This window comes from Ursus americanus, chromosome 25, assembly GCF_024610735.1.
Source record: "Ursus americanus isolate L20-20 chromosome 25, mUrsAme1.1.p, whole genome shotgun sequence".
In the NCBI taxonomy this organism is placed as follows: domain Eukaryota; kingdom Metazoa; phylum Chordata; class Mammalia; order Carnivora; family Ursidae; genus Ursus; species Ursus americanus.
In genome coordinates, this window is record NC_142151.1 from 36,884,791 (window position 1) to 36,909,973 (window position 25,183).

The following is a 25,183-nucleotide window of genomic DNA, read 5'->3' on the forward strand; positions in this document are numbered from 1 at the left end:
ATGTAGTTTAAGTAAAGATTAGAAATTTATAGATTTAAATGCATTCATTGGAAAAACATGGCTTTCAAAACAAGCAGACATGGGCACCAGTATTTACTAGTAGTGTGATTTTAGGAAAGCTACTGAATATTCCAATGCTTCATCCAATGTTCATCACTTATGTAATCAGGCTCATAATACCAAATGTATCATGTTTTTTGAAGATTAAATAATATACGTAAGGCATCTAGAACTATGTTTGACACATTGGATGAAATTTTTAATATTATCACCACTTCCACTTAAAAAACCCAAAAACAACCCCAGAGTGACAAAGAACCAATATTTTACCAATGGCATTAATACATTAAAAGGGAGAAGAAAGTGTCTGCCCCAGTTTGTATTACCACCAACAGTGCAAGAGGGTTCCCCCTTCTCCGCATCCTAGCCAACACCTGTTGTTTCCAAACAAATGAGCAAAGGGAAGAGAGAGAGAGAGGCAAACCAAGAAACAGACTCTTAAGCATACTGAACAAACTGATGGGTACCAGAGGGGAGGTGTGTGGAGGGATGGATGAAGTATACTGGTGAAGGGGATTAAGAGTACACTTACGATGAGCACTTATGTATAGAAGAGCTGAATCACTATCTTGTACACCTGAAACTAATATTACACTGTGTGTTAACTAACTGGAATTTAAATAAAAACTTTTTAAAAAATGTGTTAATAAACATGTAAGTAGAAGCCTATGGAAAAAAAATAAAAGGAGACAAAAGAATGTCTGCATTAAGCCTGGATAAGAGAAACTGAAGGAAGTGGAATTTGCTATCTTCCTCCTACGTTATCTGGGGAAAGAACACACTGACCAATATACAGCAGTATCCTAATCTCCTTAAAATCATCTTATTAATTCTTTTTGCTCTAACTGTAATTCAATTATCCCTGCAGTTTCTGTACCAAAGGAGAATGCTGTACATAGGCCACAGAGAGCAATAGTCTTCTTGACTACACGGGTAGAAGGGACTACCAGGGAAAATCGTGTGTGTAAAACAATCAAAACAAGGAAGAATAGAAAAAAGGATAAGAAAATAGAAGGAAAGGGGGCGCCTGGGTAGCGCAGTCGTTAAGCGTCTGCCTTCGGCTCAGGGCGTGATCCCGGAGTCCTGGGATCGAGTCCCACATCGGGCTCCTCCACTGGGAGCCTGCTTCTTCCTCTCCCACTCCCCCTGCTTGTGTTCCCTCTCTCGCTGGCTGTCTGTCAAATAAATAAATAAAATCTTAAAAAAAAAAAAAGAGAAAATAGAAGGAAAAAAATATGAGCCCATAAAGAAGTAGGGGGAAAAACATTCAGATAGCCAAAATAAAAGTTACAATGGTCTGGTTATTATAGGCCAAGAGGCAAGGGCAAAGTATAAAATGCCGGAAACATATGAGCAAAGGGATTTAAAGCAGGCGTTTACGAGGTTGCTGATGATTTCCATGGAAGCGAATTCAGAAGAGGAGAGAAAAAAGCCAGTTTATTTATTTATTTTTTATTTTTTATTATTTTAAAGATTTTATTTATTTATTTGACAGAGAGAGAGACAGCCAGCGAGAGAGGGAACACAAGCAGGGGGAGTGGGACAGGAAGAAGCAGGCTCCCATCGGAGAAGCCTGATGTGGGGCTTGATCCCAGGACCCTGGGATCACGCCCTGAGCCGAAGGCAGACGCTTAATGACTGAGCCACCCAGACGCCCCAAAAAAGCCAGTTTAGAAGAGGCGAGTAAATGGTAAACAAGTGCTGGTGAAGCCAAGTATTAAACATGTTCTAGACATATTTTATGATTAGTTAGCTAGGGGAGGGTCCTCTCCGTTCTATAGAATGTCAAATCCATGGGAACTATTTTACCCAGGATGATTAGGAGTCAGTCAGGGGAAGAGAGAAGTCACAAAAGGTAATACATACATACTTAAACACTTCTAAGTTAAAAATATATAAATGAACATTTACTTGTCAGTCTTGAATGGAGGCCAAGTCTTTTGCTTTGAGTTTCTCAAAGTGTTCCTTTCATAAATCACACCAATTCTGCATTCTGTAGGAGTTCCAGCTTTGATTTATTTAAAGTGGAGCGAGAAATAAAAGACACCTGCAGAGCAATCTGAAGAACTGTAGATTTCTAGGATTTTTTCCAATGTTTTACAGTTCTCTTACCTATACCTAATTTGATAACACATTTCAAGTGGATTAACTCAACTGAGTGTTTCCTATATATCGACTTACTGTGTGTGTGTGTGTGTGTGTGTGTGTGTGTGTGTGTGTGAAACAACACTCTTTTTGGAAAATATTAGCTTATTTGGTGGGTTGGTTAAGTTGTGATTGGTTAAAAGTGCTACTGTATAGGGAAAACTGCTCCCTTTCCTTCCACACTCATACCATTCCTGTAAAATGCTTTACCCTAAGGGAAAATATATTTAGATATAATAAGAGGTTGCCAGCTGAAAAGCTCTGCCTTAAAATAAATCTATTAGTTGACCACATAGCCTATATGTAATTGACACTGATCCAATTCTTTCTTATACAACTTACAGAGCTAGTTTAAATAAGAAAATGTATTTGAAACACCCTGAGAACTGTAAAGCACTTACAAAAATAAGTGCTGATTATTATTAGAGAGAGGAAAGATTTATACCACTTGTCATTTAGTTTTAATCCTTCTGTTTACCCAACAATTGTTTATTGACCACCTATTGTATACCAGACATTGCTAGACACTAGATAGACAATGATGAAACATAGACATGTTTTCTGCACTTGTGAGGCTTATCATGAAGGAAAGAGGAATTAAACAGATGGATATACAAGACATAGTGAGTATTATCAAGACAAGTTTTCGATGTTTTGAGAATAACATGGTAGATCAATATTAAATTGAGTGGTCCCATATAACACTTCAAGATCTGAAGAAAGAGTTACAATCAGTCTGGCAAAAACAGGAGAAAGAATTGTGGCAAGCAGAAGGAATAGGATGGGCAAAGGCCCAAATGTAGGCAAGAACCTCATGAATCTGAGGTCCCAAGAAAAGCTGGAAGTCTAAAGTGAGGTGAGACAGAGAGATTGGCACGAGATAAAACTGGAAAGGTAGGCATAAGCCAAATCATGCAGGACCCTTTAGGACACAGTAAGAGATGATCTATTTTTTACCCTAAGATCAGTGGGAAGCCACAAAAAGGTATTAAAGATTAAAAAAAATCATTATGCAGTAGGGAGAATGGGTTGGAGCAGGGCAAGTACGGAAGCAAAGAGGGCATTAAAGGATGGGGTCCTTCATTACAGTGGGACATGAGACATGGAGACACCTGGAGAAAGAAAAAATATATTTAGAGATGAAATTGATAAACATGCTAATAGATTATTCTACTAGATGGTGTGGGGGAGAGACAGAAGCCATAAGAGAGATCAAGACTCAAGCCTCCATAAGGATTAGGCCTGCCTAAGGGGTAAAATAGAAGAGAAAGTCTACTCATAGCAGGTATGATTGTAAATAATGACAAAAATGGATAAACTACACACATCCACATATATTTGCCTGACATTCATGAACCCATGCAAACTAACCTCTTTGCAGCCTTGTCTCAGCCACTCCAGCACATCCCATTTCTGACACACACAGAAACCATCCTGAGTTGAACTGGGCCATTGCTATTTCCTAATAGGGCCTTGAGTTCCTTCACTGCCAACTCCCTTTCTTAAAAACCATTCTATTTCCTGGCTAATCTTGACATCTTACTTGTTCTTCACAATCACTACGATCTTTGATGTTCAATCTAACAATAAGTCATGTTTGACTTCTCCCTTCCCCTCCTTCTGTACAGTCCATAAATCACAAGTCCTGATGATTCCCCCTCAAAGCGTCAATCCGTCCACTTTTCTCCATTTCCAGGGCTATCACCCCGGTCAGGGTCATCATTTTCCACTGCCTAGAAGAGTCTCCTAGCTGATCCTTCCCATTCCACTTTCACCTCAAACCAAACCATTCTCCAAACAGTCCTTACAGGCATGTCTTTAAAACATAAATCAGATCGAGCCTCTCCTTTGCTTAAAAGCTTTTATGATACTTAGACGAAAATCCAAACACTCTCCTGGCTTTAAGACTGCATGATTTGGCCCTACCTTACCCTATCCTCATTCTTCCCTCAGGTCACCTTCTTTGCTCTATGGGACAAGCCCGACGCCTCTTTTCAGCACCTCCAACACGTCAACCTTTTCTCCTAGCTGAGGGCAGCTCAATATACCTGAAGAGTCATTATCTTTTCTCTAGTATTAATCTCCCAAAGGAAGTTATAAATTCTTTGGGGTCAAGGACTTATTCGTACAGTTTGTTACTCAAAGCCCATGCTCAATAAATAAGTGCCAATTGTTTCACAAATTTGAAAGGGTTAAAAGACCATTTTCATGAACTTTCAAGCTATCATCATCAACACCACCATAGTTTCAATTTACTGGACACTTACGATGAACCAGGAACTACATGAAACACTTTTCGGTGAGTCTTCACAACAGCCTCACAAGGTGGAAGCTGTTATCCCAATTGTTATAATCGTGACAAAAGGAAGGCTGAAGGGGTAAATATCTCGCCCATTGTTATTCAGCAATGAAGCAACAGGGCTGGGATTTTAACCCTGATCTGTCTACAAATAATGAGTTACTCCACCTTCCTGAATGACCAAGAGCTTTAAGTGAAGGACTTATTTCTGTAGCTTTGAAAAAAAAAAACATTTTAACAATCCCACATTGGTAAAATCAGTACATGTGTGGTCGGTTTCTGCGTTCTCTACATTGTTTAGATATCTTATGCTGATAGTGCACTGCTTCGGTTGCTATTTTGGGAACATGGTTGCCTAGCAACAAGCATTATCAGACTGAATGATATTCCAGATTGTATTTGGTTATAATATAGTTAACACAGTATTCATAGAGAAGCATTTGAGGAACAACGTGGGCAAATTTAGTGCAACGTATTCTAAAGCAGGAACTCTACAATAAAGCATAAACAATAAGATGGAAGCTTTTCTGTTCAGGGCACTTCAGTTTCCAAAATACTTTCTAGTCATCAAATGTATCTGGAATCTAACGTGGCTGGGGGTGACGACGAGGAACTGAGAATGGTCAAACTTTAAAATCGAACGAGTTAAGAGTAGTAGGGTTGGCGAGAACTATGTTTACTTTATAAAGGGGAAAAAATACGCTCCGCAGATACCAGACCCTACCCAGAATTCTCACAGCTACCTTCTCTTGGAATCAGATGTGACTGAGAAGGCACATAGAGCTAGCTCCGCACAAAGCCATCACCACCAGCAAAACAACAAAACAAAGCACGTATCTGAAAAACAGTGACTTTAACACTACCATCTTCCAACATGAAAAATTAATTAGTAGGGAAAATACGGGTACGTAATACCTATTCAAAGCATGGACCAGGAACAAGGCAAAGGGACCTCAACTCCTGGTCAACTAAATCATATTTCTCTTCTCTCAGCTTATTTATTAAAACATTCTATTTCCAGAAGTGAGTGATGAAGTTAATTGTAAAATTCAAGCAAATTTACTTCGTGATAAAAAGGGATCTGAACAAAATGAAGGATAATGAGGTGATTCACTTTTTCGGAAGACATCTAGTAATCCCAGTGTCTGACATAAAGCTCATCTCCCCTGATGAGGAGGGAGGCAACCTAAAACCACGTTGATTAAAATGCCCCTCTTAGTACTGACATGTTCTTTAAAAAAGTAGGGAGAAAAAAATAAATTGTAATGGAGATGGAAAGGAAAGAAAAGAAATAATAAACATAGTAAGGTGACAGAACAGAAAGATCCCAAGTATTGCCATCTGAAAAGCTAGTCAGGGGCCTGGTGTTTAAATATTGTGAGGCCCTGTACCAGTTTAATTTTTGAAATCAAAATTTTCTCCTCTGTGAAATGGAGATAATATTGCCTTCCTTGCCTAATTCACAGATTTCTGTGAAGCTAGGAAAGATCAATCAGCGAGGTCACTGTCGCACTTTCTCACAGTGCAGTTTATGAGTCCCAAGGGTTGGGTGTGGGCAGAGAGAATAGGCTGGTAGTTTATCATCTAGGCAAGGGCTTCCAGATGATTCTTAACTTAATAATTATGCTATCCAACCTGAAAAAAGACTTTGAAAACTCATATAATTTATTAGAAATCAATGAGAAAAACATCAGCAACCAAAATAAATAAAAGGGTTAAAGGATATGGACACACAAAAAGAAAACAAAAAACATTATACACATGATGGAACAGTGTTCATATTATAATAAAAGACATTTAAAAATGACAAGATATATCTATCTTTGTATTTTTGTAAACCTATAAAATTTATAGGTAAAAAAGGAAAAAGTACCAGTACAAATGAAAGTTCAGACAACCAGCCTTCTCATATACTGCTGGTGGGAATATAAATTGGTACGAACTCTCAAAGGGCACACACACACACACATACACACACACACACACACTTGAGATATATATACATCTCAAGTATTAAAATGTATAGATTTTAGGCCCAATCATTCTCTTTCTAGAAATGCATCCTAAGGAAATTATCAGAGAGGCTTACAAAAATTCTTGTACCACATATTATCCTGAGACTGACATTTTGAAATTAAAATTTCAACCATATATGGCTGGCTAAATAAATTAGTTTATCTATCTTGTAGGACATTATGCCACCATCATAAATTATGCTATAAAATATTATTGATATATGAGAAAATATTTATACTAAATTAACAGTTTGAAAAGATTAAAAGAGTATGATAGTACAATTCCAATTTAATTTAAAAAGGTACACATACATTGCATACACAGATAAAAGAATAAAAATACTTCTAAAAGTATTAACCAGCAGTATCTCTAGGAAATGGGGTGCTGGGGGATTTCAATCTCCTTCCTCCCTCTTTGGGCTTTTCTGTATTTATTTCACTGGAGACATTTATTACGTCTGTATCAGAAAAAAAAAAATGACTCATATACAAAAGAAAACATGTAGCAATAGGAAAGCAGCAAATTTAGGGTTTCATGTAAATATGGTACATTTGAATTCACCAATGTCAAGCGTTTTCCAATATATGTGTTTGTTTTCCCCTGAATTTCAGGAGGGTTTCTATTGATAAATATTATCTGCATTCATTTTGGTGAGTTGGTTCTATTATTTACATAAGGACATACAGATAATGCAAAATTAAAAAGAAAAGCTTATCTGTACTTTTAAAAATACTTAGATGTTTAAAAAGGTTAGAAACATGGGTAAGAGTTTCTACCTGGAACAATATCAATAAATTCACCAGAGAAAATGTAATCTAATCAGGGAGATGCCTGCTAGAATAAAGCAAACTAGAAAGGAATAATACCAGAAAAAACATTTGGGTTGAAAGTGCCTCAAATTTGCATTTACTACTGATACAGAAGAAGATTGAGCTACTGGTAGACTAGGAGGGCAGAGGCTACTATACGCAGATGAACACCTCATTCTATTCCTCTGCTGGGATAATCTTGGAGTAGTACATTCAGGTCATTACGTTGCAGGAGAAGAGAAAGTACGGACATAACAGGTTTGGTTTAGTAAAGAGCAATAAACATGAGTGAGGAGCTAGCAGGACTGACAGGAATATGAGCTCATTGTGTGACATGTAACTGAGTTTAATTTTGGATAATCTATCTGAAAAACTCTAGGCAATGGCTCTAAGAAATGACAAAGAACCACGGCAGCCACCTACTAGCATTTATAAGGCATACTCTGAACTTCTCCTCACCTAGAATCAGGGAAGTACGGCACGTGGATGCAACAAAGGAGAAAAAGTCTCAGTTTAATTCAGGATCAGCTTTCTGGTGAACTATTTGATCATCAGTCTTAGGAAGGCACTCATAAACCCCACAGATATCCTATACCAGATGAGGTCAAGCGTACACATACACAAAATTCCATCCTCCCTAATATACTCTGTATTCCTTATAACTCTGATGTGATGTGCTTTGATGCTCTTGGTAGTAATCAACAAACATTTGTTGAATGAATGAATGAACCCAGATATCTACTGATACTCATTCAAATCTGGGAACCATTCTGGGAACCCAGGGAGGAACAAAGCAGAACCAGGAGACATCTGCCCTGCCTTCAAGGTGCTTACGGGAGCTAAGGAAAGACAGGCAAGGAGTAAGAAAAACACATGGAAGGAGTTGTTTGTATCAGCTTCTGAAGGAAACACCGAGGGTAAAATGATGGCGAGCCACAGGGCATACGGAAGAGGCTATCGAGAGTGGGCATGGAAGGAATATTTAAGTTAAAACCTAAAAGATGAGTAAGAGTCAAATGTGCAAAAGAAAGGGAGGAAAGCGTTTCAAGTAAAAGAGACAGGATATAGGACTAAAGAAGAAAGAGATTTGGGATTTCTTCCAGGACTTAAAAAGAGGCCAATAAGACAAACATAAGAAGCAAGACATAGAGTAGACTGAGACAAGGTGGGAGAGGTGACATTAATAGGGTGACTTAGACTTGGATAACAGGAAGGAGACAGAGACAAGGGTTTGGATTTGAGCTCTTATTTGAAAACCTAAACAAAGAACATGTAGATGAATTGAGTGTGGGAGGAATCAAGAGTGTCCTCAATGCCTGTGGCTTTAACAAAAATATGGTGGCTGAGGCCAAAATGAGTTAGATTGGGAGAGAAATGTTTTCCTTTTTTGTTTAATAATAATTTTTTATTATGTTATGTTAGTCACCATACAGTATATCCTTAGTTTTTGATGTAATGTTTCAGGATTCCTTATTTGCACATAACACCCAGTGCACCATGCAGTATGTGCCCTCCTTAATACCCATCACCGGCCTATCCCAATCCCTCACTCCCTCTCCTCTGAAGCCGTCAGTTTGTTTCCCAGAGTCCACAGTCTCTCATGGTTTCTTATTCTGAATTTCAACTTGCTTCTTGGGTACCATAATCTCTTTTATAGTTGAACAATAGAATAGAATATCATAGTATCCGGTTAAGCATATGCTATTTTACAGCTGTTGTTGTAGGCACTTCAAAAATCTAATACTTTGAATGTTGACAATAACTTATACACTGGCTATAACTTCTCTGTTTTACCAAGAGAGAAAGAGTCTCAGGGTAGGTAGAGTAAACTGGTTCGGTTTCCCAGCTAGTAAGACATGGGTTTCCTCATTAATTCCTCACCTCCTAACTCCTAGTCAATGTTTTCCCTCTATTTCTTTCCTCCCTCATTTTGCATTTATCCTTATACTTTTATACATGCAAATGACCAGAGCACACTGCTTATAACTGTTTAGCAATTGTTTGGTCTTTTATTAATTTTAATTAAGTGATAAATGAATATATCTCTCTACCTCCTCTCAGAGATTATAAAGTCCCCAAAGGTATAGGTTTTACTTATATTTGTATCACCCATAGCACTAAGTACAATCTCCAAATAGCAGTTAATAAATATTTTTAAAAACCACTTAATTTGGGCACTGCTGTTAACTTCTTACATATGTATTAAACTCATAATCCTCACATTGAGTGGAAGTAAGTAGTATTTCTATTTCCATTTTATAGACGAGGCAACAGAGGCATTGAGAGATAAGTCACTTGCTGAAGGTCACGCATTTAATAAGGTGCACAGTCAGGATTCAAACCCAGGGTGTCTGGCTCCAGAGGGATGTGTATGAACAATACTATACTGTCTACTGAGTACGAAGGAAAGAAGACAACTCAAGGAAAGAAGCCAGAGAAAAATTTGAATGAATGGAGCTTAAAATCAGTCTTTATCCATGCAGTCAAAATACTACCGGGACACTTCATTATCTCCTCCCTGAGTGGTCCTACCACTTAAATACTTACAATTGTGGGATGTTATTTTAGCTTCTTTCATTTCAGTTCCTAAATAAGTAAAATGGGGATGGTAATGGCATACTGATCTGCAAGATGGTTAATATTATTACATGAGAAAATGCATATAAAGGGTATAGCATTGTGTCCAGCATACAGTGAACATAAATGTTAGCTCTTGTTATTATATGTACAGGTGCTCAGTAAGTAGTCGGTTAATGAATGCCTGGCTTCATCAGTTCTGCTGGAGAGGACACACTGAAGTGCAATAGCATACACCCATTCCAGTAATCAAGAAGGAATATGAGGCTATAGAAACCAAAAGTATTCAGGGAAGTGCCAAGGAGTGGGTAGCAGCATCCGCTACACGATTCTACTTGGCACTGGCTCTGATATAAAACCTAATGGACTTGAACTTGAGGATGGTGAGACTTGGAGGCAAACTTCACAATTACACGTTTGGCTCACATATCCATACTCTGGGGACAGTTTTACTTTCCTTAAAATGATGGGAGAAAAGAATAGCCAAATGTTATTTCCTCTTCTTATATGAATGGGGTTTCCCCACTCGTAATAATTGAGAATTTGAGCAAGTTACTCATCCTCTCCCAGACACAGCTTTCTCATCTACCCAGCAGGGATATCTGCAGCAAGGGGTTATGTTATCTAATTAGATATCTAGCACAAAGGAAGCATTCACAAGATGATAGCTATACATTCCACTCTAAGACCAATGCTGGACAAACCTAAGACCAATGCTAAATTCTATTGATGAAACTACTTCTGAAAAGGCAAAATGCACGGATCAGGTGAATGCTTCAGCCAATCACTTGTTTGCTTTCATTCTAATAGAGATAGGATATCAATTTTAATTAATTGATTAAAGAAATAGTTATGAAATTCACCAAGTTTTACTCTCTGGGGATGGGGATGAAAAAGACACAAAGGCTGTTTTCAAATAACATGTAATTTAAAGGGAGAAGGCAGATGTGTAAACTACAAAACCACTACACCAAACAGATTTAATTAAGAGCTATAGAAATGCGGATGAAGAAATCTATTGAAAATGTCATACTGTGAATAGAAAGGTAAATTCTAAATCCACTGGAGCTTCATGCTATTAACTAATAAATAACTCACATTTTCTAATGAGAAGACTCAAAGATACTTCGTACAGGTGAGACCACGTTTACTGAGGCATAGAAGGTGCGCAGCATTTCAATAAGTAAAGAAAAATGTAAAAAAAAAAGAAAAAAGAAAAGAAAAAGCTGTTTTGGTCAGTGAAAATCACATCAACAAAGACATTCTCAGAGAATGGGATAATAAAACCTGCCAAAATGGAATAAGAGGAGTCTAAAAATCTAACTGAGTAAAACCAAGGTGGCACTGTTATGAGGTTACTGAGAAACACTATTTTTAGTTGGCTGTCCAGTTACTGTGTGACACACTGTCGCTGGAGGGGTGAGGGCTCCTGCTGCTGCTCCTGGTTTCAGGCAATATAGCTGCTCAGTTTTCCTGGCTGAGACTAGAAGGGAGCAGGAGAGCCTGCTGCACAGGTCACGCTGTTTGGACATAACCCCGCTGTGGGGAAGAGCGGGGCAGAAGCAGACAGGAAGGTTCTAGGGCTAGATGCTGAGACTGACACAGGTTGGGGAATGGAAGTCTTCCGCTAGATCACTTCAGGGCATGATCTCTATTGAATTCTTGCAAAGTTAAATTTGCTTTGAATCGAACTGCTAAAATCTCCTACGATCAGAAGTCAGTTACCTCCTACTCCTCTTCTTCCTCCCAATCCCCCCAAAAGCTAAGATCTTTAGTTCACCCAGTTTGAGAATGGGGTCTGGAGCCAGTTATATTAGCATCTGTATTATAGTGTGGTACCTTATTGAGTTTTGCATTGCATTATTGCACCTTATCAAGTTCCACTATAATAGTTTCTCAAAGCAGAAGCAGCCAGTGGTTTGTAAAAGAGTGTAGCTGGACATGAAGCTGTAAAGACAGACTGCTTTGCTAAGCTGTGTGAATGTTATTCTGCAGGGAATGAGAAGACACTGAAATTTCTAGAGAGGGAAATGACTACACTGAATAGGAAGATAGAGCCATTGATAAAGTTGAGGTCATAATGAGGCAAACAATTACACACAGGGAGACTGTCAGTAGAATATCTAAAATGTCCAGATAAAAAACAATGAAGATTTGAACTGAGATAGTGACAGTGAGAATCATTATAATGTCAACTTATATTTTTATAATGCTTTGAAAGGTTTTCAGCATTCTGTTATGTACAGTCTCACTATAGAAACCCACACCAACCAAGCAGATTAAGGAGTAAGGACAATGTGGATTCTTTCCTTCTCATTTCATTTCTCTTCATCTCTCATTACCTTTCATCATCATCTCTCATCGTTATCTCTCACTCTTTTTTAAAAAATTTTTTTAAAGGTTTTACTTATTTGAGAGAAAGAAAGACAGAGATAGCAGGAGAGAGCACAAGCGGGGAAGAGAGGGAAAAGAAGGCTCCCTGCTGATTGTCATGGGGCTTGATCCCAGGACCCTGGGATCATGACCTGAGCCGAAGGCAGATGCTTAACCGACTGAGCTACCCAAGAGCCCCCCCTCCCCCCCGCTCTCTTTTTTTTAAGTAGGCTCCATGCTGGGCATGGAGCCCAACACAGGGCTTGAACCCGCAGGGCTTGAACTCATGACCCTGGAATCAAGAGCTGAGCTGATACCAAGAATTGGACATTTAACCAACTGAGCCACCCAGGTGTCACTCATGATTATCTCTCATCATCATCTCTTCTCTCTCTCTCTTTCTCCTCTCCTCCCCCCTCCCCCATCCAGCATCTCAACTGCCTCTCTATTCTGGAAACAAATCCATTGTGTGAATCTAGGTAGGAAGCAGGGCACCCCTCCCACTATGGAAGCCAAAAGAAGGCAAGACATGTTCTCCCCAGCCAAGCTCCTGTCACTTGGCAAATACATGGCCATGTGACATAAACTAAAAGAACCACATGTTTCTGCCCAGGACTTTCGAGCATAGAATGGGTGATGGGAAAGCAAAGAGATCACTAGCATTCATTTTCAGTGCTATGTGTCCTCACACGGCATCCTGCAGTGGCCCCCAGCAGCCAGGGTGACATGTTATGAACCCCCCGTCCTGAGAAAATTGTTACAGTGTTGAACATTCCAGAGAGGCACTGGTCTCTGTACGTTTTCCAGACTGCTCCTAAAGCTTTGTATGTATTCTTTGAGCCCCTTACACGTTTCCAGGAAATCCCTTGAAGCTTAAGACAGTCAAATTTTTCCTATTACTTGCAACTAAAAGCCGTGCCTACATGTAAACAAGTCATATTTTCCTCCTGTTTGCTGACAGGAAATTGAGATTCAGAAAGGCTGAGAGTGGCCTGTGATCACAAGGGCACGTGGTAGACAGCTGCACAGGGCTCTTGACCCCGTGCATTATCAGTTGTTTATCAGTGGATTCATCAGATTCTGCATGGAAATGTGGAAAGCTTTACCGCTAGAGGAGGGGCAGATAACACCACAAACTGTAATGTGTGCAAAGCGAAGCCAAACAGAATCAAAAGCATCATGAATACCCGCCAAGCTACGGCCCACAGCCCCAGGCCCAGCTCCTGCACGAGAAGACTTACGAACAGTAACATGTCCTGTTTCACGGACTAACCCACCATGAAATCCTGCAAACTGAATCCACGTGTTGTCTTCCCTTTGATGATTACATTCTATGTAATTTGCCGTCCCCTCCTTACAGGCCATTGACTGCTACCCCCTTCTGAGAGATGCAACATCTATCAAAGAACAGACAGGCCATTAGAAAACAAAACAACCCCCAATATTCAACAGGTCTACTTCCATGGACCTTTTCTAGTTTATCAACAAATTATATGCATTTTTGGTCTAACCAATTTGTTCTATCAACTTTGCAATAAACTAAAATTTTTAGGAGTTTAAAAAAATTGGCCAAGTATCTGACACTACACTATAATGGCATAAACAGTTCTCCTTGTGACATTACTATTTACGTCTATTATAATTTAATTTCACAAGGAAAACCAATACAGAAAAGTCCCAAATGTATTGACGTGTCTGATGGTTCTTCTGGGGTTTATATCAATGTGACTTATGGATTTAGTAGGGTCATGACTCATAAAGAAGACGAACCTTTGACATTATTTCTATATTAAAACATCCATGGCTTAAGATGGCCATATTTATGCTCACCTTAATACTATAAATCATAGGTTGCAAACTAAAAATACTCTAATTCATGAGTCAGACAAGCAAGGTAAATGGCTGAGTCAGACTGGTTGCAAGAATTCTGGAACTCAAACATGAGTTTTCTTACTGGAACTGCTGAGTCTGAGTGACTGGGAGACAAAGAGTGTGGTGAACTGGAGAGGCCTTCTTCTAAGAGGGCTGCAGTAATACCAACCCAGAATTAATGGAGAACAATCTAGAAATCTGGCTGGAAATCCAGATTTTCATAATGAAATCTTTTGACTGTTTAAATGTTGAACTATTAAAATGTCCCAAAAGCCAAATAAATTGTCCCTGAGAGCCAACTGTGGCCCATAGGTCACTATTTTGTGACTCAGATACAGTCTTGCTGGCATGGAGCCTTCCTGAATGAAAAGGTCATTCTTAACAACCCTTCAATCCATCCAGAGGGTCTATGGAAACAGCAATCCTCCAATAACCACCTACGTCTACAAATGAATTTTTAAAACAGTGCTTTCAAAATCATTGTCTGCAAATTCCTTCATATTATTAAGTTCAGAATCTTTTAAAAAGGAGGCAGATGAGAAATATACTACATCATCATCTGATTTACTATGTTTGGGGTAAATGTATAGTCTATTTCTGCATAATTTATTGTGTTTATATGAGTGTTTGTGTTTGTTGGAAACAGGCTAGGAGAATGTTTTAAAAATAATGAGCATCCTTAACTTTTACACCAAAACAAAATATGAAAAAAGCAACTCAAACATTAAAGTGAAGAATTCGGCCATAAATATGAATTAGATTCCCGCCCCCCCAACAGACTATCACTTCATCTCCCCATAAACACCAGACTTACCCGAGAATTATTAGAATTGAGTTATTGCTCCTCAACAACTGGGAAAGAGATGGGAACTGAGATTCACTTCAAAATATAATTTGGGACCATTTAACAGAGTTAGCTAGCAATAATAGAGCATTAGTTTTCTTTTGTTGCCATAACAAAGTATTCTAAATCAGCAGCCTGAACCAACATAAATTCATTACTTTATACTTCTATAGGTCAGAAGTCTGACCTAGGTCTATCGGGCTGAAATCAAGATGTCCTCAAGGCTGCTTTCCTTTCTGGAGGCTCTGTTTTCCTGCCTTTTCCAGCTTCTAGAGCCTGTTCCTCTAGAGGCTACTCCTGCCCATGGTCCCCTCTCCATCTCCCAAGCCAGTCATGTTGTAACGCTCTGACCATTCTTCCTAGTCACATCTTCCTTTGACAACAGTTTGGAAAGTTCTTTTGGAAGGATTCATGTGATTAGATTGAGCCCACCTGGATAATACAGAATAATCTCTTCATTTCATGGTCTTTAACCTTAACTAGATCTGCAAAGTCCCTTTTGCCATGTTAGGTAACATATTCACAGGTTCTGGGGATTCAGATGTGGACACCTTTGTAGCGCCATTATTCTGCCTACCACAAACAGGAACATAATAACAACTCCTATTTATAACGCTTACTCTGTTCCAGCCGTCACACTCATTACTTTGCATACTTCATCTCATTTAATTCTAAAAACAACATATAAGGTATGTAATATCATTCCACTTTTAAGATGAAGAAACAGGTTAAGAGGTTAGACAAGTTGCCCAAGATCACAGTTAGTAGATAGCAGAACAAAGACTCAAATCTAAGAAGCCTGAAGGAGTTAGTATCTGGAAGCTAAAATGCCACAAAATGCTCATAGAGAAGAGGGGTCTAAGGAGATTATGATTTGATTTGGATCAACTAACGAGAGAGGCCTGTGAACCACTTAGCCATTTCCCATCTTGTTTTTGTTGCTGTTTCATTTCATAACATTTAATGGACATACGTATGCAAATCTATTGTATAAAAATGCCGCAGGTAGCAACTTAATGGTTATGATTTTGTTCTAGAAAAATTTTAAAATCAGTTCTCATCAGGCCACAGTGAAAATTTACTTTAATGGAGTTCCAGGAACACCAACAAAGCATTTTGTCATCTTTGAAATGAAATACTGTATCACCTTGATTCTAGATCTTCACCGATTGTCAGAAGTAACATCAATTTAATAAACAACTTTTGGGCAAAAAGGAAAAGTAACAGAAAAGAAAAAAAAAAGCACTGACTCTTTAACATCCATCTCAATTAGAATGTGCACAGACTGAGCGAAATGTTTCGGAAACTGTAAAATGTGTCTTAGAATTTTCTACAGGATTTCTGGCTTTATCTCTTACAATTCCATTCACACTAAACTTGCTATTATACAAGAACCTATACTTTTGTACTTACTCTTCCTCCATCCTGAAATGTTGTCTCTCACTTCTTCCTCTCCTGAAATGTCTGTTCATCCTTAAAAAAAACCTCAATTTAAATGTCATATGATGATGGCTGCTTGTATCCAGGCACAAGCCAGATTATTCACTGCCTCTTCTGGGCTCCCTACAGCTATCTGCATACCCCTTTGTTACAGAATGTACCACAATGAACTATAGTGATTCGTTTATACTATCTCCATCTATTAGATTGGACAATAACCTTACCATGCCCCCATAGCAAAGTTCGGGTGTAAAGAAAACTGAAAGGAATATGTGACATCTCATGAGTTTTTCACAGTCACTTACCTACAAGTTCTTACATGACACATTTTTACTACTCTCTCTCTACCCTTATTCTCAACCCGGTGCTCTTAGCAGTATTAGCTAAAGTGAGTTAGTCAACTATAATATTCAATGTCTGTAGTAGGCGGCCTTTAAGGATGGTCCCTAGTGATCTCTGCCTCCTGATATTCATGCCTTTGTGTAATCCCCTCCCTTTAGTATGGGCTGCACCTAGTGATTTGCTTCTAACTGATTTACAACGGCAAAGGTAATAGGGTGTCACTTACTGGCTTGAGGCACACTGCCATGTTGGAAGGGCCCAAGTGGTAAGGAACTCAGGGCAACCTCCAGGCAACAGCCAGTAAAGAATGGATTATACCAACAGTCACATAGGTGAGCTTGGAAAAAATCTTTCCCCAGCGCTGGCAGACAGCTTGATGGCAGCTTACAAGAGGCGCTCTTCCGTGCCCAGATTCCTGACTCACAGACGCTGTGAGGCACTAAATGTACGTTATCTTAAGCTGCCAAATTTATGGGTTGTTTGTTATGCAGCAGTAGATAACTAATACAATGTTATTCCCCTTATTAAAACAACTTTGAGTAAAAGTAATCTTCTTATATGGTATCGGAAGTTTTACGGAGAAAGGACCAACACTAAAACAGGTGGCAGCAGACAAGGAAAGTACTGTTCAACCAGTCAGTGTGGCTCTGCCTCCCTGCAGCAGAAGCTCACAGGAGACAGAGGGCTCTCAAGTTGAAGTTGAGAGAAGAAACAATCTCCGAGCCCAAACCCATGCCTGGATAGGACAGTGCGGAGCCTCCTGGGCCAGGGAGAAAGGGACAGCATCAAGACAAGGCATTGTCCTCAGGATAGCACATGCTCACTGCCAGATTAGATCCGCAGCAGAACCAGAAGATGAACTCTGTTTCATGGAGCAATGGAACGGTGAGGAGGCAGAAGGAAAGTCGAACTTTCCTACCGGCTAACATGTCAAAGCCAACAGTCAAAGAAGGAAATGAAAGGCATCTGTTGAACTTCAACTCCGATAATACTGTCCTCCACAGGTGTCTGTTGCTAAGACACGGCTATTATTACACTCCTGGCATGTAAAATCTTTTTATTCCCCTATGTGAGTTTTTGACTCTGCGCTTTTCATACAAAAATCTCAAAATGAAACTCAAATAATACATCTATTTGGGACAAAGGTGAATTAGGGTTTACTAACCAAGTGAAAGCAGGTGTGGCTGGCTAACGAGGCAGCTCCCGTCTTCTCAGCGCTCAGGTGAGCCTGCACAGAGGTCTGCTCGTGGAGCCGGCTAGCACTGACTGCTCTGATGATCAAACCATGGCCAGGCTGGGGGTCATACATGCACACGATGGCTGCACTGAGAGGCTGCATAAAGGCTCTGACAAGCCTGGAAACCGCTACATTGGAGCTGGGATGCTTCCCCCACTCACTGACACATTCAGATAGCACAGACTCCTTTCCAAGCTTTTCATCTTTAAAAAGGCAATTCAGCTCCCCGAGCCTTTGAGCCTGTTCCATTTTGAGCTGACTGCTAATTGTATGCATGCACATATGTGTTTCAGAAAAGAGATAAGCACATTGCCTTGGCCTCCTCACTAACTGCACAGACATGACTCACTTCTGTTCTCTGCAAGTTTTCTAAACGTGGCCCAAAGTTTTCCAAACATTAACCCTTCCTGGTAACCACACTCTGCACTCTTCTAGAGGTGTTTTCTTGATTATGTTTGCTTAAAATTGCCTTTAATATTAACTCTTTGACTCCTGGGCTTAGTATTTTCATTTGCTTTTATGATCATGTTTATATCCAAATTTCTCAGTAATAACTATACAACGTAATCATATGCAGTGAACCATGGGAAATTAATAAGGTATCTTCTAGCATTAGGGGCCATATTTTAAATTTTAAAACCTAAAGTTGCCCGATTTTCATATTTTGTGAAATATACAATTCTATCATAGTTTGCAATGGCGATTCCAGGAAAAGAAAATTTTAGAGTGCTTGTTCATAAGAATGCAGAAGTCCTTCCCAATAGTCATGGCGACTAGTAGCCAGATGGTAGGATTGGCTGATGTCTGATTGAGATTTTTTAGAAAAGAAATCCACATAGAAGCAGCCGAGCTCATAAAATCTGCTGTGCTTGAGAACTGAGCAGACACACTAATGCTTTAGAGGTCCTATTCCATACTCTGGGCAGATTGGTATCATCACAGGGCCCTGGATGCATCTAGGAAGCCCTGGAGCACCCAATCTAATGCTCGCTTGCAAGAGCAATAGGAACCCCCCCATCCTAGGAAGTATGACAAATCCACCTACACAAGGAGTTTTCTACCTTCCAGAGAAAGTGCCACTTAGTTATATCAAGGTTTCTCTTTTCTTTTTTTAAGCCCCTTTTCATAGTTACGTAATAAGTACAGTTGAACAAACAAGAACACTTCAAATGCACTGCTCCAGCAAAGCTACGTATTTTTCTGAAAAATAATAACTCATTTGAAAAGTAACCAGACAAAAGTGCCCAGTTGAAAAGGTCCCAGGGAAATAAGACCTTTCCTCAAGAGGATAGCTTGTCTAATCATAACTGCAACAACAACAATGATGGTAGCTAACGTTTATTAAAAATTACTTCTGTGCTAGGCATTTTACTAAAGATAAAGTGCCAAGGCATTTTACAAGCAAAATAACCTTGTTTGTTTAGAATTTTTTTGTGAATGCTGATATGCGTATTTTTACTTCCTGTTCTTTATCATTATTCTCTCTGGTCTGTGCTTCTCTGCCCGCCCCCCATCCTCTCTGCCATTGTCTACACTATCTTATTCCCTTTACTATTTATATACCAGTAATTATCATCATACACACACAGTGAATTATCTGTCTTGTTCTGTACTTGTGATTTTGATAAATCCACTGAGAGCTATTTTTAAATAGCTGATAATGAAGTCATTGTCCATCCATACAATAAATTACCAGCTCCAGTTTAAATTCTTTTTGGAGGAAGGTAGAATACAAAAAAATACTGTGATTTCTGCCTTTCCAAAATATCATCTCTTTAAAAACTTCAAGCTATTTACCCTTTCTAGCACTGTTTGATAAGGATCTTTAAACACACACACACACACACACACACACACACACACACACACACCAGCTATCTGAGGAAAGGGCACCCATGGGTTACAATTGACTTAAAATCTGCTCCAGTTTCACAGTACTAAATCCTTCTCTGTAACCTTCTGTGCGGGACAATAGTATCCAAGACTCTTTAAAATGCTAGGAAACCGATAGTAAAAAAGATAAATGAAGAAAACTTAATATCATCATAAAATTCATGACTCTTTCTCCACAATCACTCAACTAAACAAGCCTGACAAACAGGATGGTAGTGATGATTAAAAAAAATATATCAGTGTTGACCATGTTAGAGAAAAAGAAGTAACTACGACAATAAGATCATAAAATGTAAGCACTAGGAGTATTCAATGCTATAAAAGCTAAGTACTTTCAGAAGTAAAATTCCTTGGGGAACACCAGAGGAGGCTCTTTGTTTAACAACAAAAATGAAGTGTCTAGTAAACTTCCTTGTGCTCAGACACTTTCTGGACCTTCTGTGATATGCAACATGGACCAAAGCCAGCATCAGAAGCTCCTGGAGTAACAGAAGCAGTCAGGGTCAGCAGAAAGCATATGGAGGAGGCATGAGGATAGTGAAATTTGAGGGGTCCTAAAGAATCTCCTCTGTCACCTCTGCTGAGGACTGAAATTTTACCATTGGAGAATCATTCTCCTACGTCCATCTCAGAAGTTTCTGAGAAGAGAAAGGAGGAGGAAGAATGGGGTGGGGGTGGGTCTTACTGAGAAAGCCGAAGGCCAATAAAAAGACACAGGCTACCATGAAAAGTGAAAGAAGGTATCACTATACAGGGCCTAAAGGAAACTTGAAGAAGAAGAGGGAAAGTTTTAAAAAAGAAGTATACCTTTTACAATTTTGATCAGCTGACCCTAAAGCAGGATTTCTCACCCTTGACACTACTGACATTTGGGTCATATAATTCTTTGTTATGGGGGGGGGGCTATCTTGTAGTGAATGTCCTCAACAGGATGAAGATTAATGACTCAGTTGAAAAGTAACCAGAGAAAAGCTCCCAGCTGAGAGGATCCTAGGAAAGGAGGATCCCCAAGAGGATATTCTCTCAAGAGGAGAGCTAGCCTATTAATAATGTTACAGGACATTTAGCAGCATCCTTGGCCTCTACCCACCAGATGCCAGTAGCAACTCCCTTCCCCACAGTTGGGAGAACCGAAGTGTCTCAGACAGTGTCAAACGACCTCTGGCAGGTAGGAGGGCAAAACTGCCCTCATTGGATAACTACTGCCCTAAAGGATCAATTGTTTCCTTAAGCTTTTCTCTCCCTTCTACCAGTTTGCCCTTCCCAATTTTCTGTTCCCACTCTACACAACAGTGGGAAGATTACAAGCTCATCAACACAAAAAAGAATCAGAATTCCATTTTTAAATTATAATAATCAGAGCAGAGAGCGATCACAGGAAGATCTGACACAAATGCCTCTTCGCTCAGAATATTGTTATCCTTTGATAATTCCACAATTCTTGGATTCTGCCTTTGTTTCCGGAGACATTTTATTCTTTGCCCATTACACAAGACCAGTTCCAGGAAGGGATGTCCAGTAAAACTCAAAAAGATTTGTCCAATTCAATTAATGCTTATATGAGCGAACCAAGAAAGCCATTAGCCCAGATCAGTAACCAAGAAACTTTGTTAGGCATAAAACTTAAGCTATTTTTGCAATTAGAGATACTGAAGAGTGGGCTTCTAACACCTTGGCTCATGTGAACGAAACCCTTCTCCTCCCTTCTTTCCTCTCTGCTTTGTCTTTTTTTTCTCCTTCCCTCCTTCTTCCTCACCTCCCTTTCTTCTCCCTGCCCTCCCTCCCTCTTTCTTTCCTTCTTTTTCATTCTCTTTCTTTCCTTGTAGGCATACCCATTCTTTCCTCGATGAGAACAGGGAAGGACAGGAGAAGGAAAGAGATTATGAAGCATTAATTAGAAAAATAAATAAATAACACCCTCACTGGAAGGAAAATTATATCAATGGGTTTAGAAGAGCTTAAACTGCTACATCATTTGTGCCACTGAGTCATTAGTGTGACTGTATAACGGAGTCAGAGGCCCAGAAAATGGTGATTTCTATTTCTTCTACTGACTTCTGATTCAGGATTATTATTATAAGATCTGTAAGGGAAAAATTCCTCTTGGAATTGAAGCTAATGAACTGAAATAATCTATAAGAAAGGCAGTTTAATTACTGAACATTATAAATTAAATAATGTATTTCTAGATAAAATATGAATCTTTCCTTTTACTTATTTTTGTATGGTTGCAAATTAAACACCTGGTGAATAATATAAGAACTAAGAATAAGGAAACTTATCTTCCGCCCCCTTTTTGCCTCTCACTAACAGTATGGCCATGGGTAAGGCAACTGATCTCTCTGAGCCTAAGTTTCCCCGCCTGTGAAAGTTAGGAGATTGGACTAGATTATCTTTAAGAATTCTTCCATCTCCCAAATTTTATGGTTATGGGGAAAATATAACTCGAACTGTCTGAAACTGAAAGAAAAAAAAAAAACCTATGCAATTCTGCCAACTATGGAAGGTAATTACACTGTAGCAAACATGATTTCTATGCGAGAGCTACAGGCTTGTAAAAGCAAAAAAAAAGCTTCTTTTATTGATCAAAGTTCTTGACTATAAAGTAACATGTATCGCTCTTAGATTCTTCTTTAAATTAGAATGATTAATTTTCAGGCGGGGCAAGGAGTTTGAGAGTCGGCTGGGTTCCGCGCTGAGAATGTCAGCTATGGCACGGCAGAGGGCTCTTCAACAAGGAGGAGCACAAAGCAAAACAGATTCAGAACGCCAGAGCTCGGCCACAAACACCAGAGAATGCCTCTGCAGTGGTGTCTTGACACTCTTTCTGGAAGGCCTACTACTGCAAGTATGTGGATATCTGTTTCTAAATTCATGGAAAATAAATCCCAATCTTTATCAGAGAAATAAGATCCAATTCTGTTCTTCTGGGAGCTCTTGAAGAGGTGCAGCCTAGATACCTTCAGCTGCAAGGCAAACCCACATCAGAGGAGTCATTTTTTCGAGGCTTTGGTACAGATGCTAATATTAAAGTGTGCAGGGAGAGATTCCAAGAGGGAGAATTTAAGCATTCATTTCCTCTACAGGGACCTTGATTATGTGCTGACCCTGTATGGTCTAACATAAAAAGTTTTGCCAAAGATCGCCTGACTTTGGACTACAAAATAAAATCCACTCCTATTCCCTAGGAAATCCGACTTTCACATATGGATGTAAATTCTCAAATCTATAGCCCTACCCATAGCATACAGAAAATTTAAGGGCAAGAAATCCTTCCTTAAGTGGAAGCATAGAAATACTGGTGCTAGCTGGAAATGCTGGTGCATCATTAAGGAAAAAACATTCCATCACCTGCCAGATCTTGAAATTCTTGGCTCTGGTTCTTTAAGCACAAAAATCATGGTCTGAACAGCTTTTCTTAAAATGATCTTGGCCTTCATTGGCATTCCTACAAAGGGATACTTCATTTATATTGTTAGATACTTTGGAATCTTAATGGAAAATTCTCCCTAAGTAGTCAAAAACAAATAGTAATTTGCGGGATTTAATTTGAAAGGTAAAGACACTGGGAGAGGTAAAGCCAAACCAGGAGCTTCTCTGTAAGGGATGACAGCTCAAGTATTTCTTGGATTTACAGCCAAAAGACAGGCTTGGAATGAAAATGAAGCTCTTGAAAATACCCTGCCCCGAAGAAACACTCCTCATTCAACAGTAGGCCAAATTATGTGGCATGTATTCTTACTTACAATCTCGAACTCCTTTTGAGAATATAAGAAAAACAAAAAGAATCACTAGGAAGTATAAAAATGTACAAAGCCTTTTAAGTCTTTCATGCCAGGGAATCAGCAGACTCCTTAAAAACTGCTTGCGATCTTTTTTTTTAATGAGCACATCTTGAAATATCACTCTGAGATCCAGTGGTTTTGCTAAGACCTTTGTTGTTGTTGTTAAATGCATCAGAACGCAGAATCATCGATATTACCAATAATACAGCCAACTGTTTTAGTCTCCATGTATTTATTGAGATTTGTCATTTATATTCTTTTCTTACATTGAAAAGTACCTCTGCAGACCTCCTTCAAGAAACTCTGCCACTCAATGTGATTAAGTTTTGTCTAACGAAAAAGTGCACCATCGGTCCCATAATGTAGAAATGTTTAGAATAAACTGACAGAAAAGGGAAGAATTTGTAAATCCACTGGCAACTCTATATTGAATATATCTTTGGTTATTTTCCATAGATTGGAAGGTCATTTCTCACTATTCTTTATATCCGACGTTTTGTTTTTATATAAATACTATATTTGAATTTAGAGGAGGACCTGCCCTTTGCTCTAACTGATAAACAAGATACCAAGTAGTACACACTGTGGTCACTGTAATGGAAACTTAGAAGAGTGCACTCTAATACAAAGGCATAAGGTGACACTTTTATTATAGATGCATATTTTCACTGGAGTGTTACACAGTCTCTTTCCCTGAAAACCTCTAAGTATTATTTGTACATCCATCCGATAAAAATTACAAGGTTGGAGGTAGAGTAGAATGTGACAGAGTGAAAGTGACAAGAATAATATTTTTAAGTGCTCTCTGGTTTTATGATTCCACATGTTTTTCTAAAATTTATTTATTTTTAATATTCTTCTTCTTTTTTTTTTTTAAAGATTTTATTTATTTATTCGACAGAGATAGAAACAGCCAGCGAGAGAGGGAACACAAGCAGGGGGAGTGGCAGAGGAAGAAGCAGGCTCATAGCGGAGGAGCCCGATGTGGGGCTCGATCCCAGAACTCTGGGATCACGCCCTGAGCCAAAGGCAGACGCTTAACCACTGTGCCACCCAGGCACCCCTATTTTTAATATTCTTCTATTTAAAAAAAAAAAAAGGAAATCCAAAGAAATGTCTTATTTCACACCCACATTTCCTCAAACCCTATAGTCTTCAAGCTACTCGTCCAGCACCATTTTCTTTCATTTTCTACAGGTAGGAACAAAGAATATGAAGCGAGTAAGTTGTCTTATCCCAGGACCAACTTTAGGCATTACTAACGCTCAAGATATCCCTGAACAGGACTCTGGATGGTACTGAAGGGAGTGATAGTTCATAGAACAAACAGAAGCAAAACTTCTTTGATGTACTCAGCTGCATTTCCCAGAGGCACGAGGAGCTCGATTCTCTTTAATATTCCCGTTTCCTAGCACTCTAAGAATCTATTTCTGAAAACATCACATTATTTATGTTATTCTTACTCTATGCAAAACTCTAATGCCATATAAA

The 25,183-nt window shown here is 39.0% G+C and overlaps 1 protein-coding gene across 1 annotated transcript in view; it reads right to left on the reverse strand.

Moving 5' to 3' along the window:
- NELL2 (neural EGFL like 2) overlaps positions 1-25,183 on the reverse strand; it is a 316,526-nt gene that overhangs the window by 113,428 nt on the left and 177,915 nt on the right. The gene's annotated exons all lie outside the window — the stretch shown is intronic.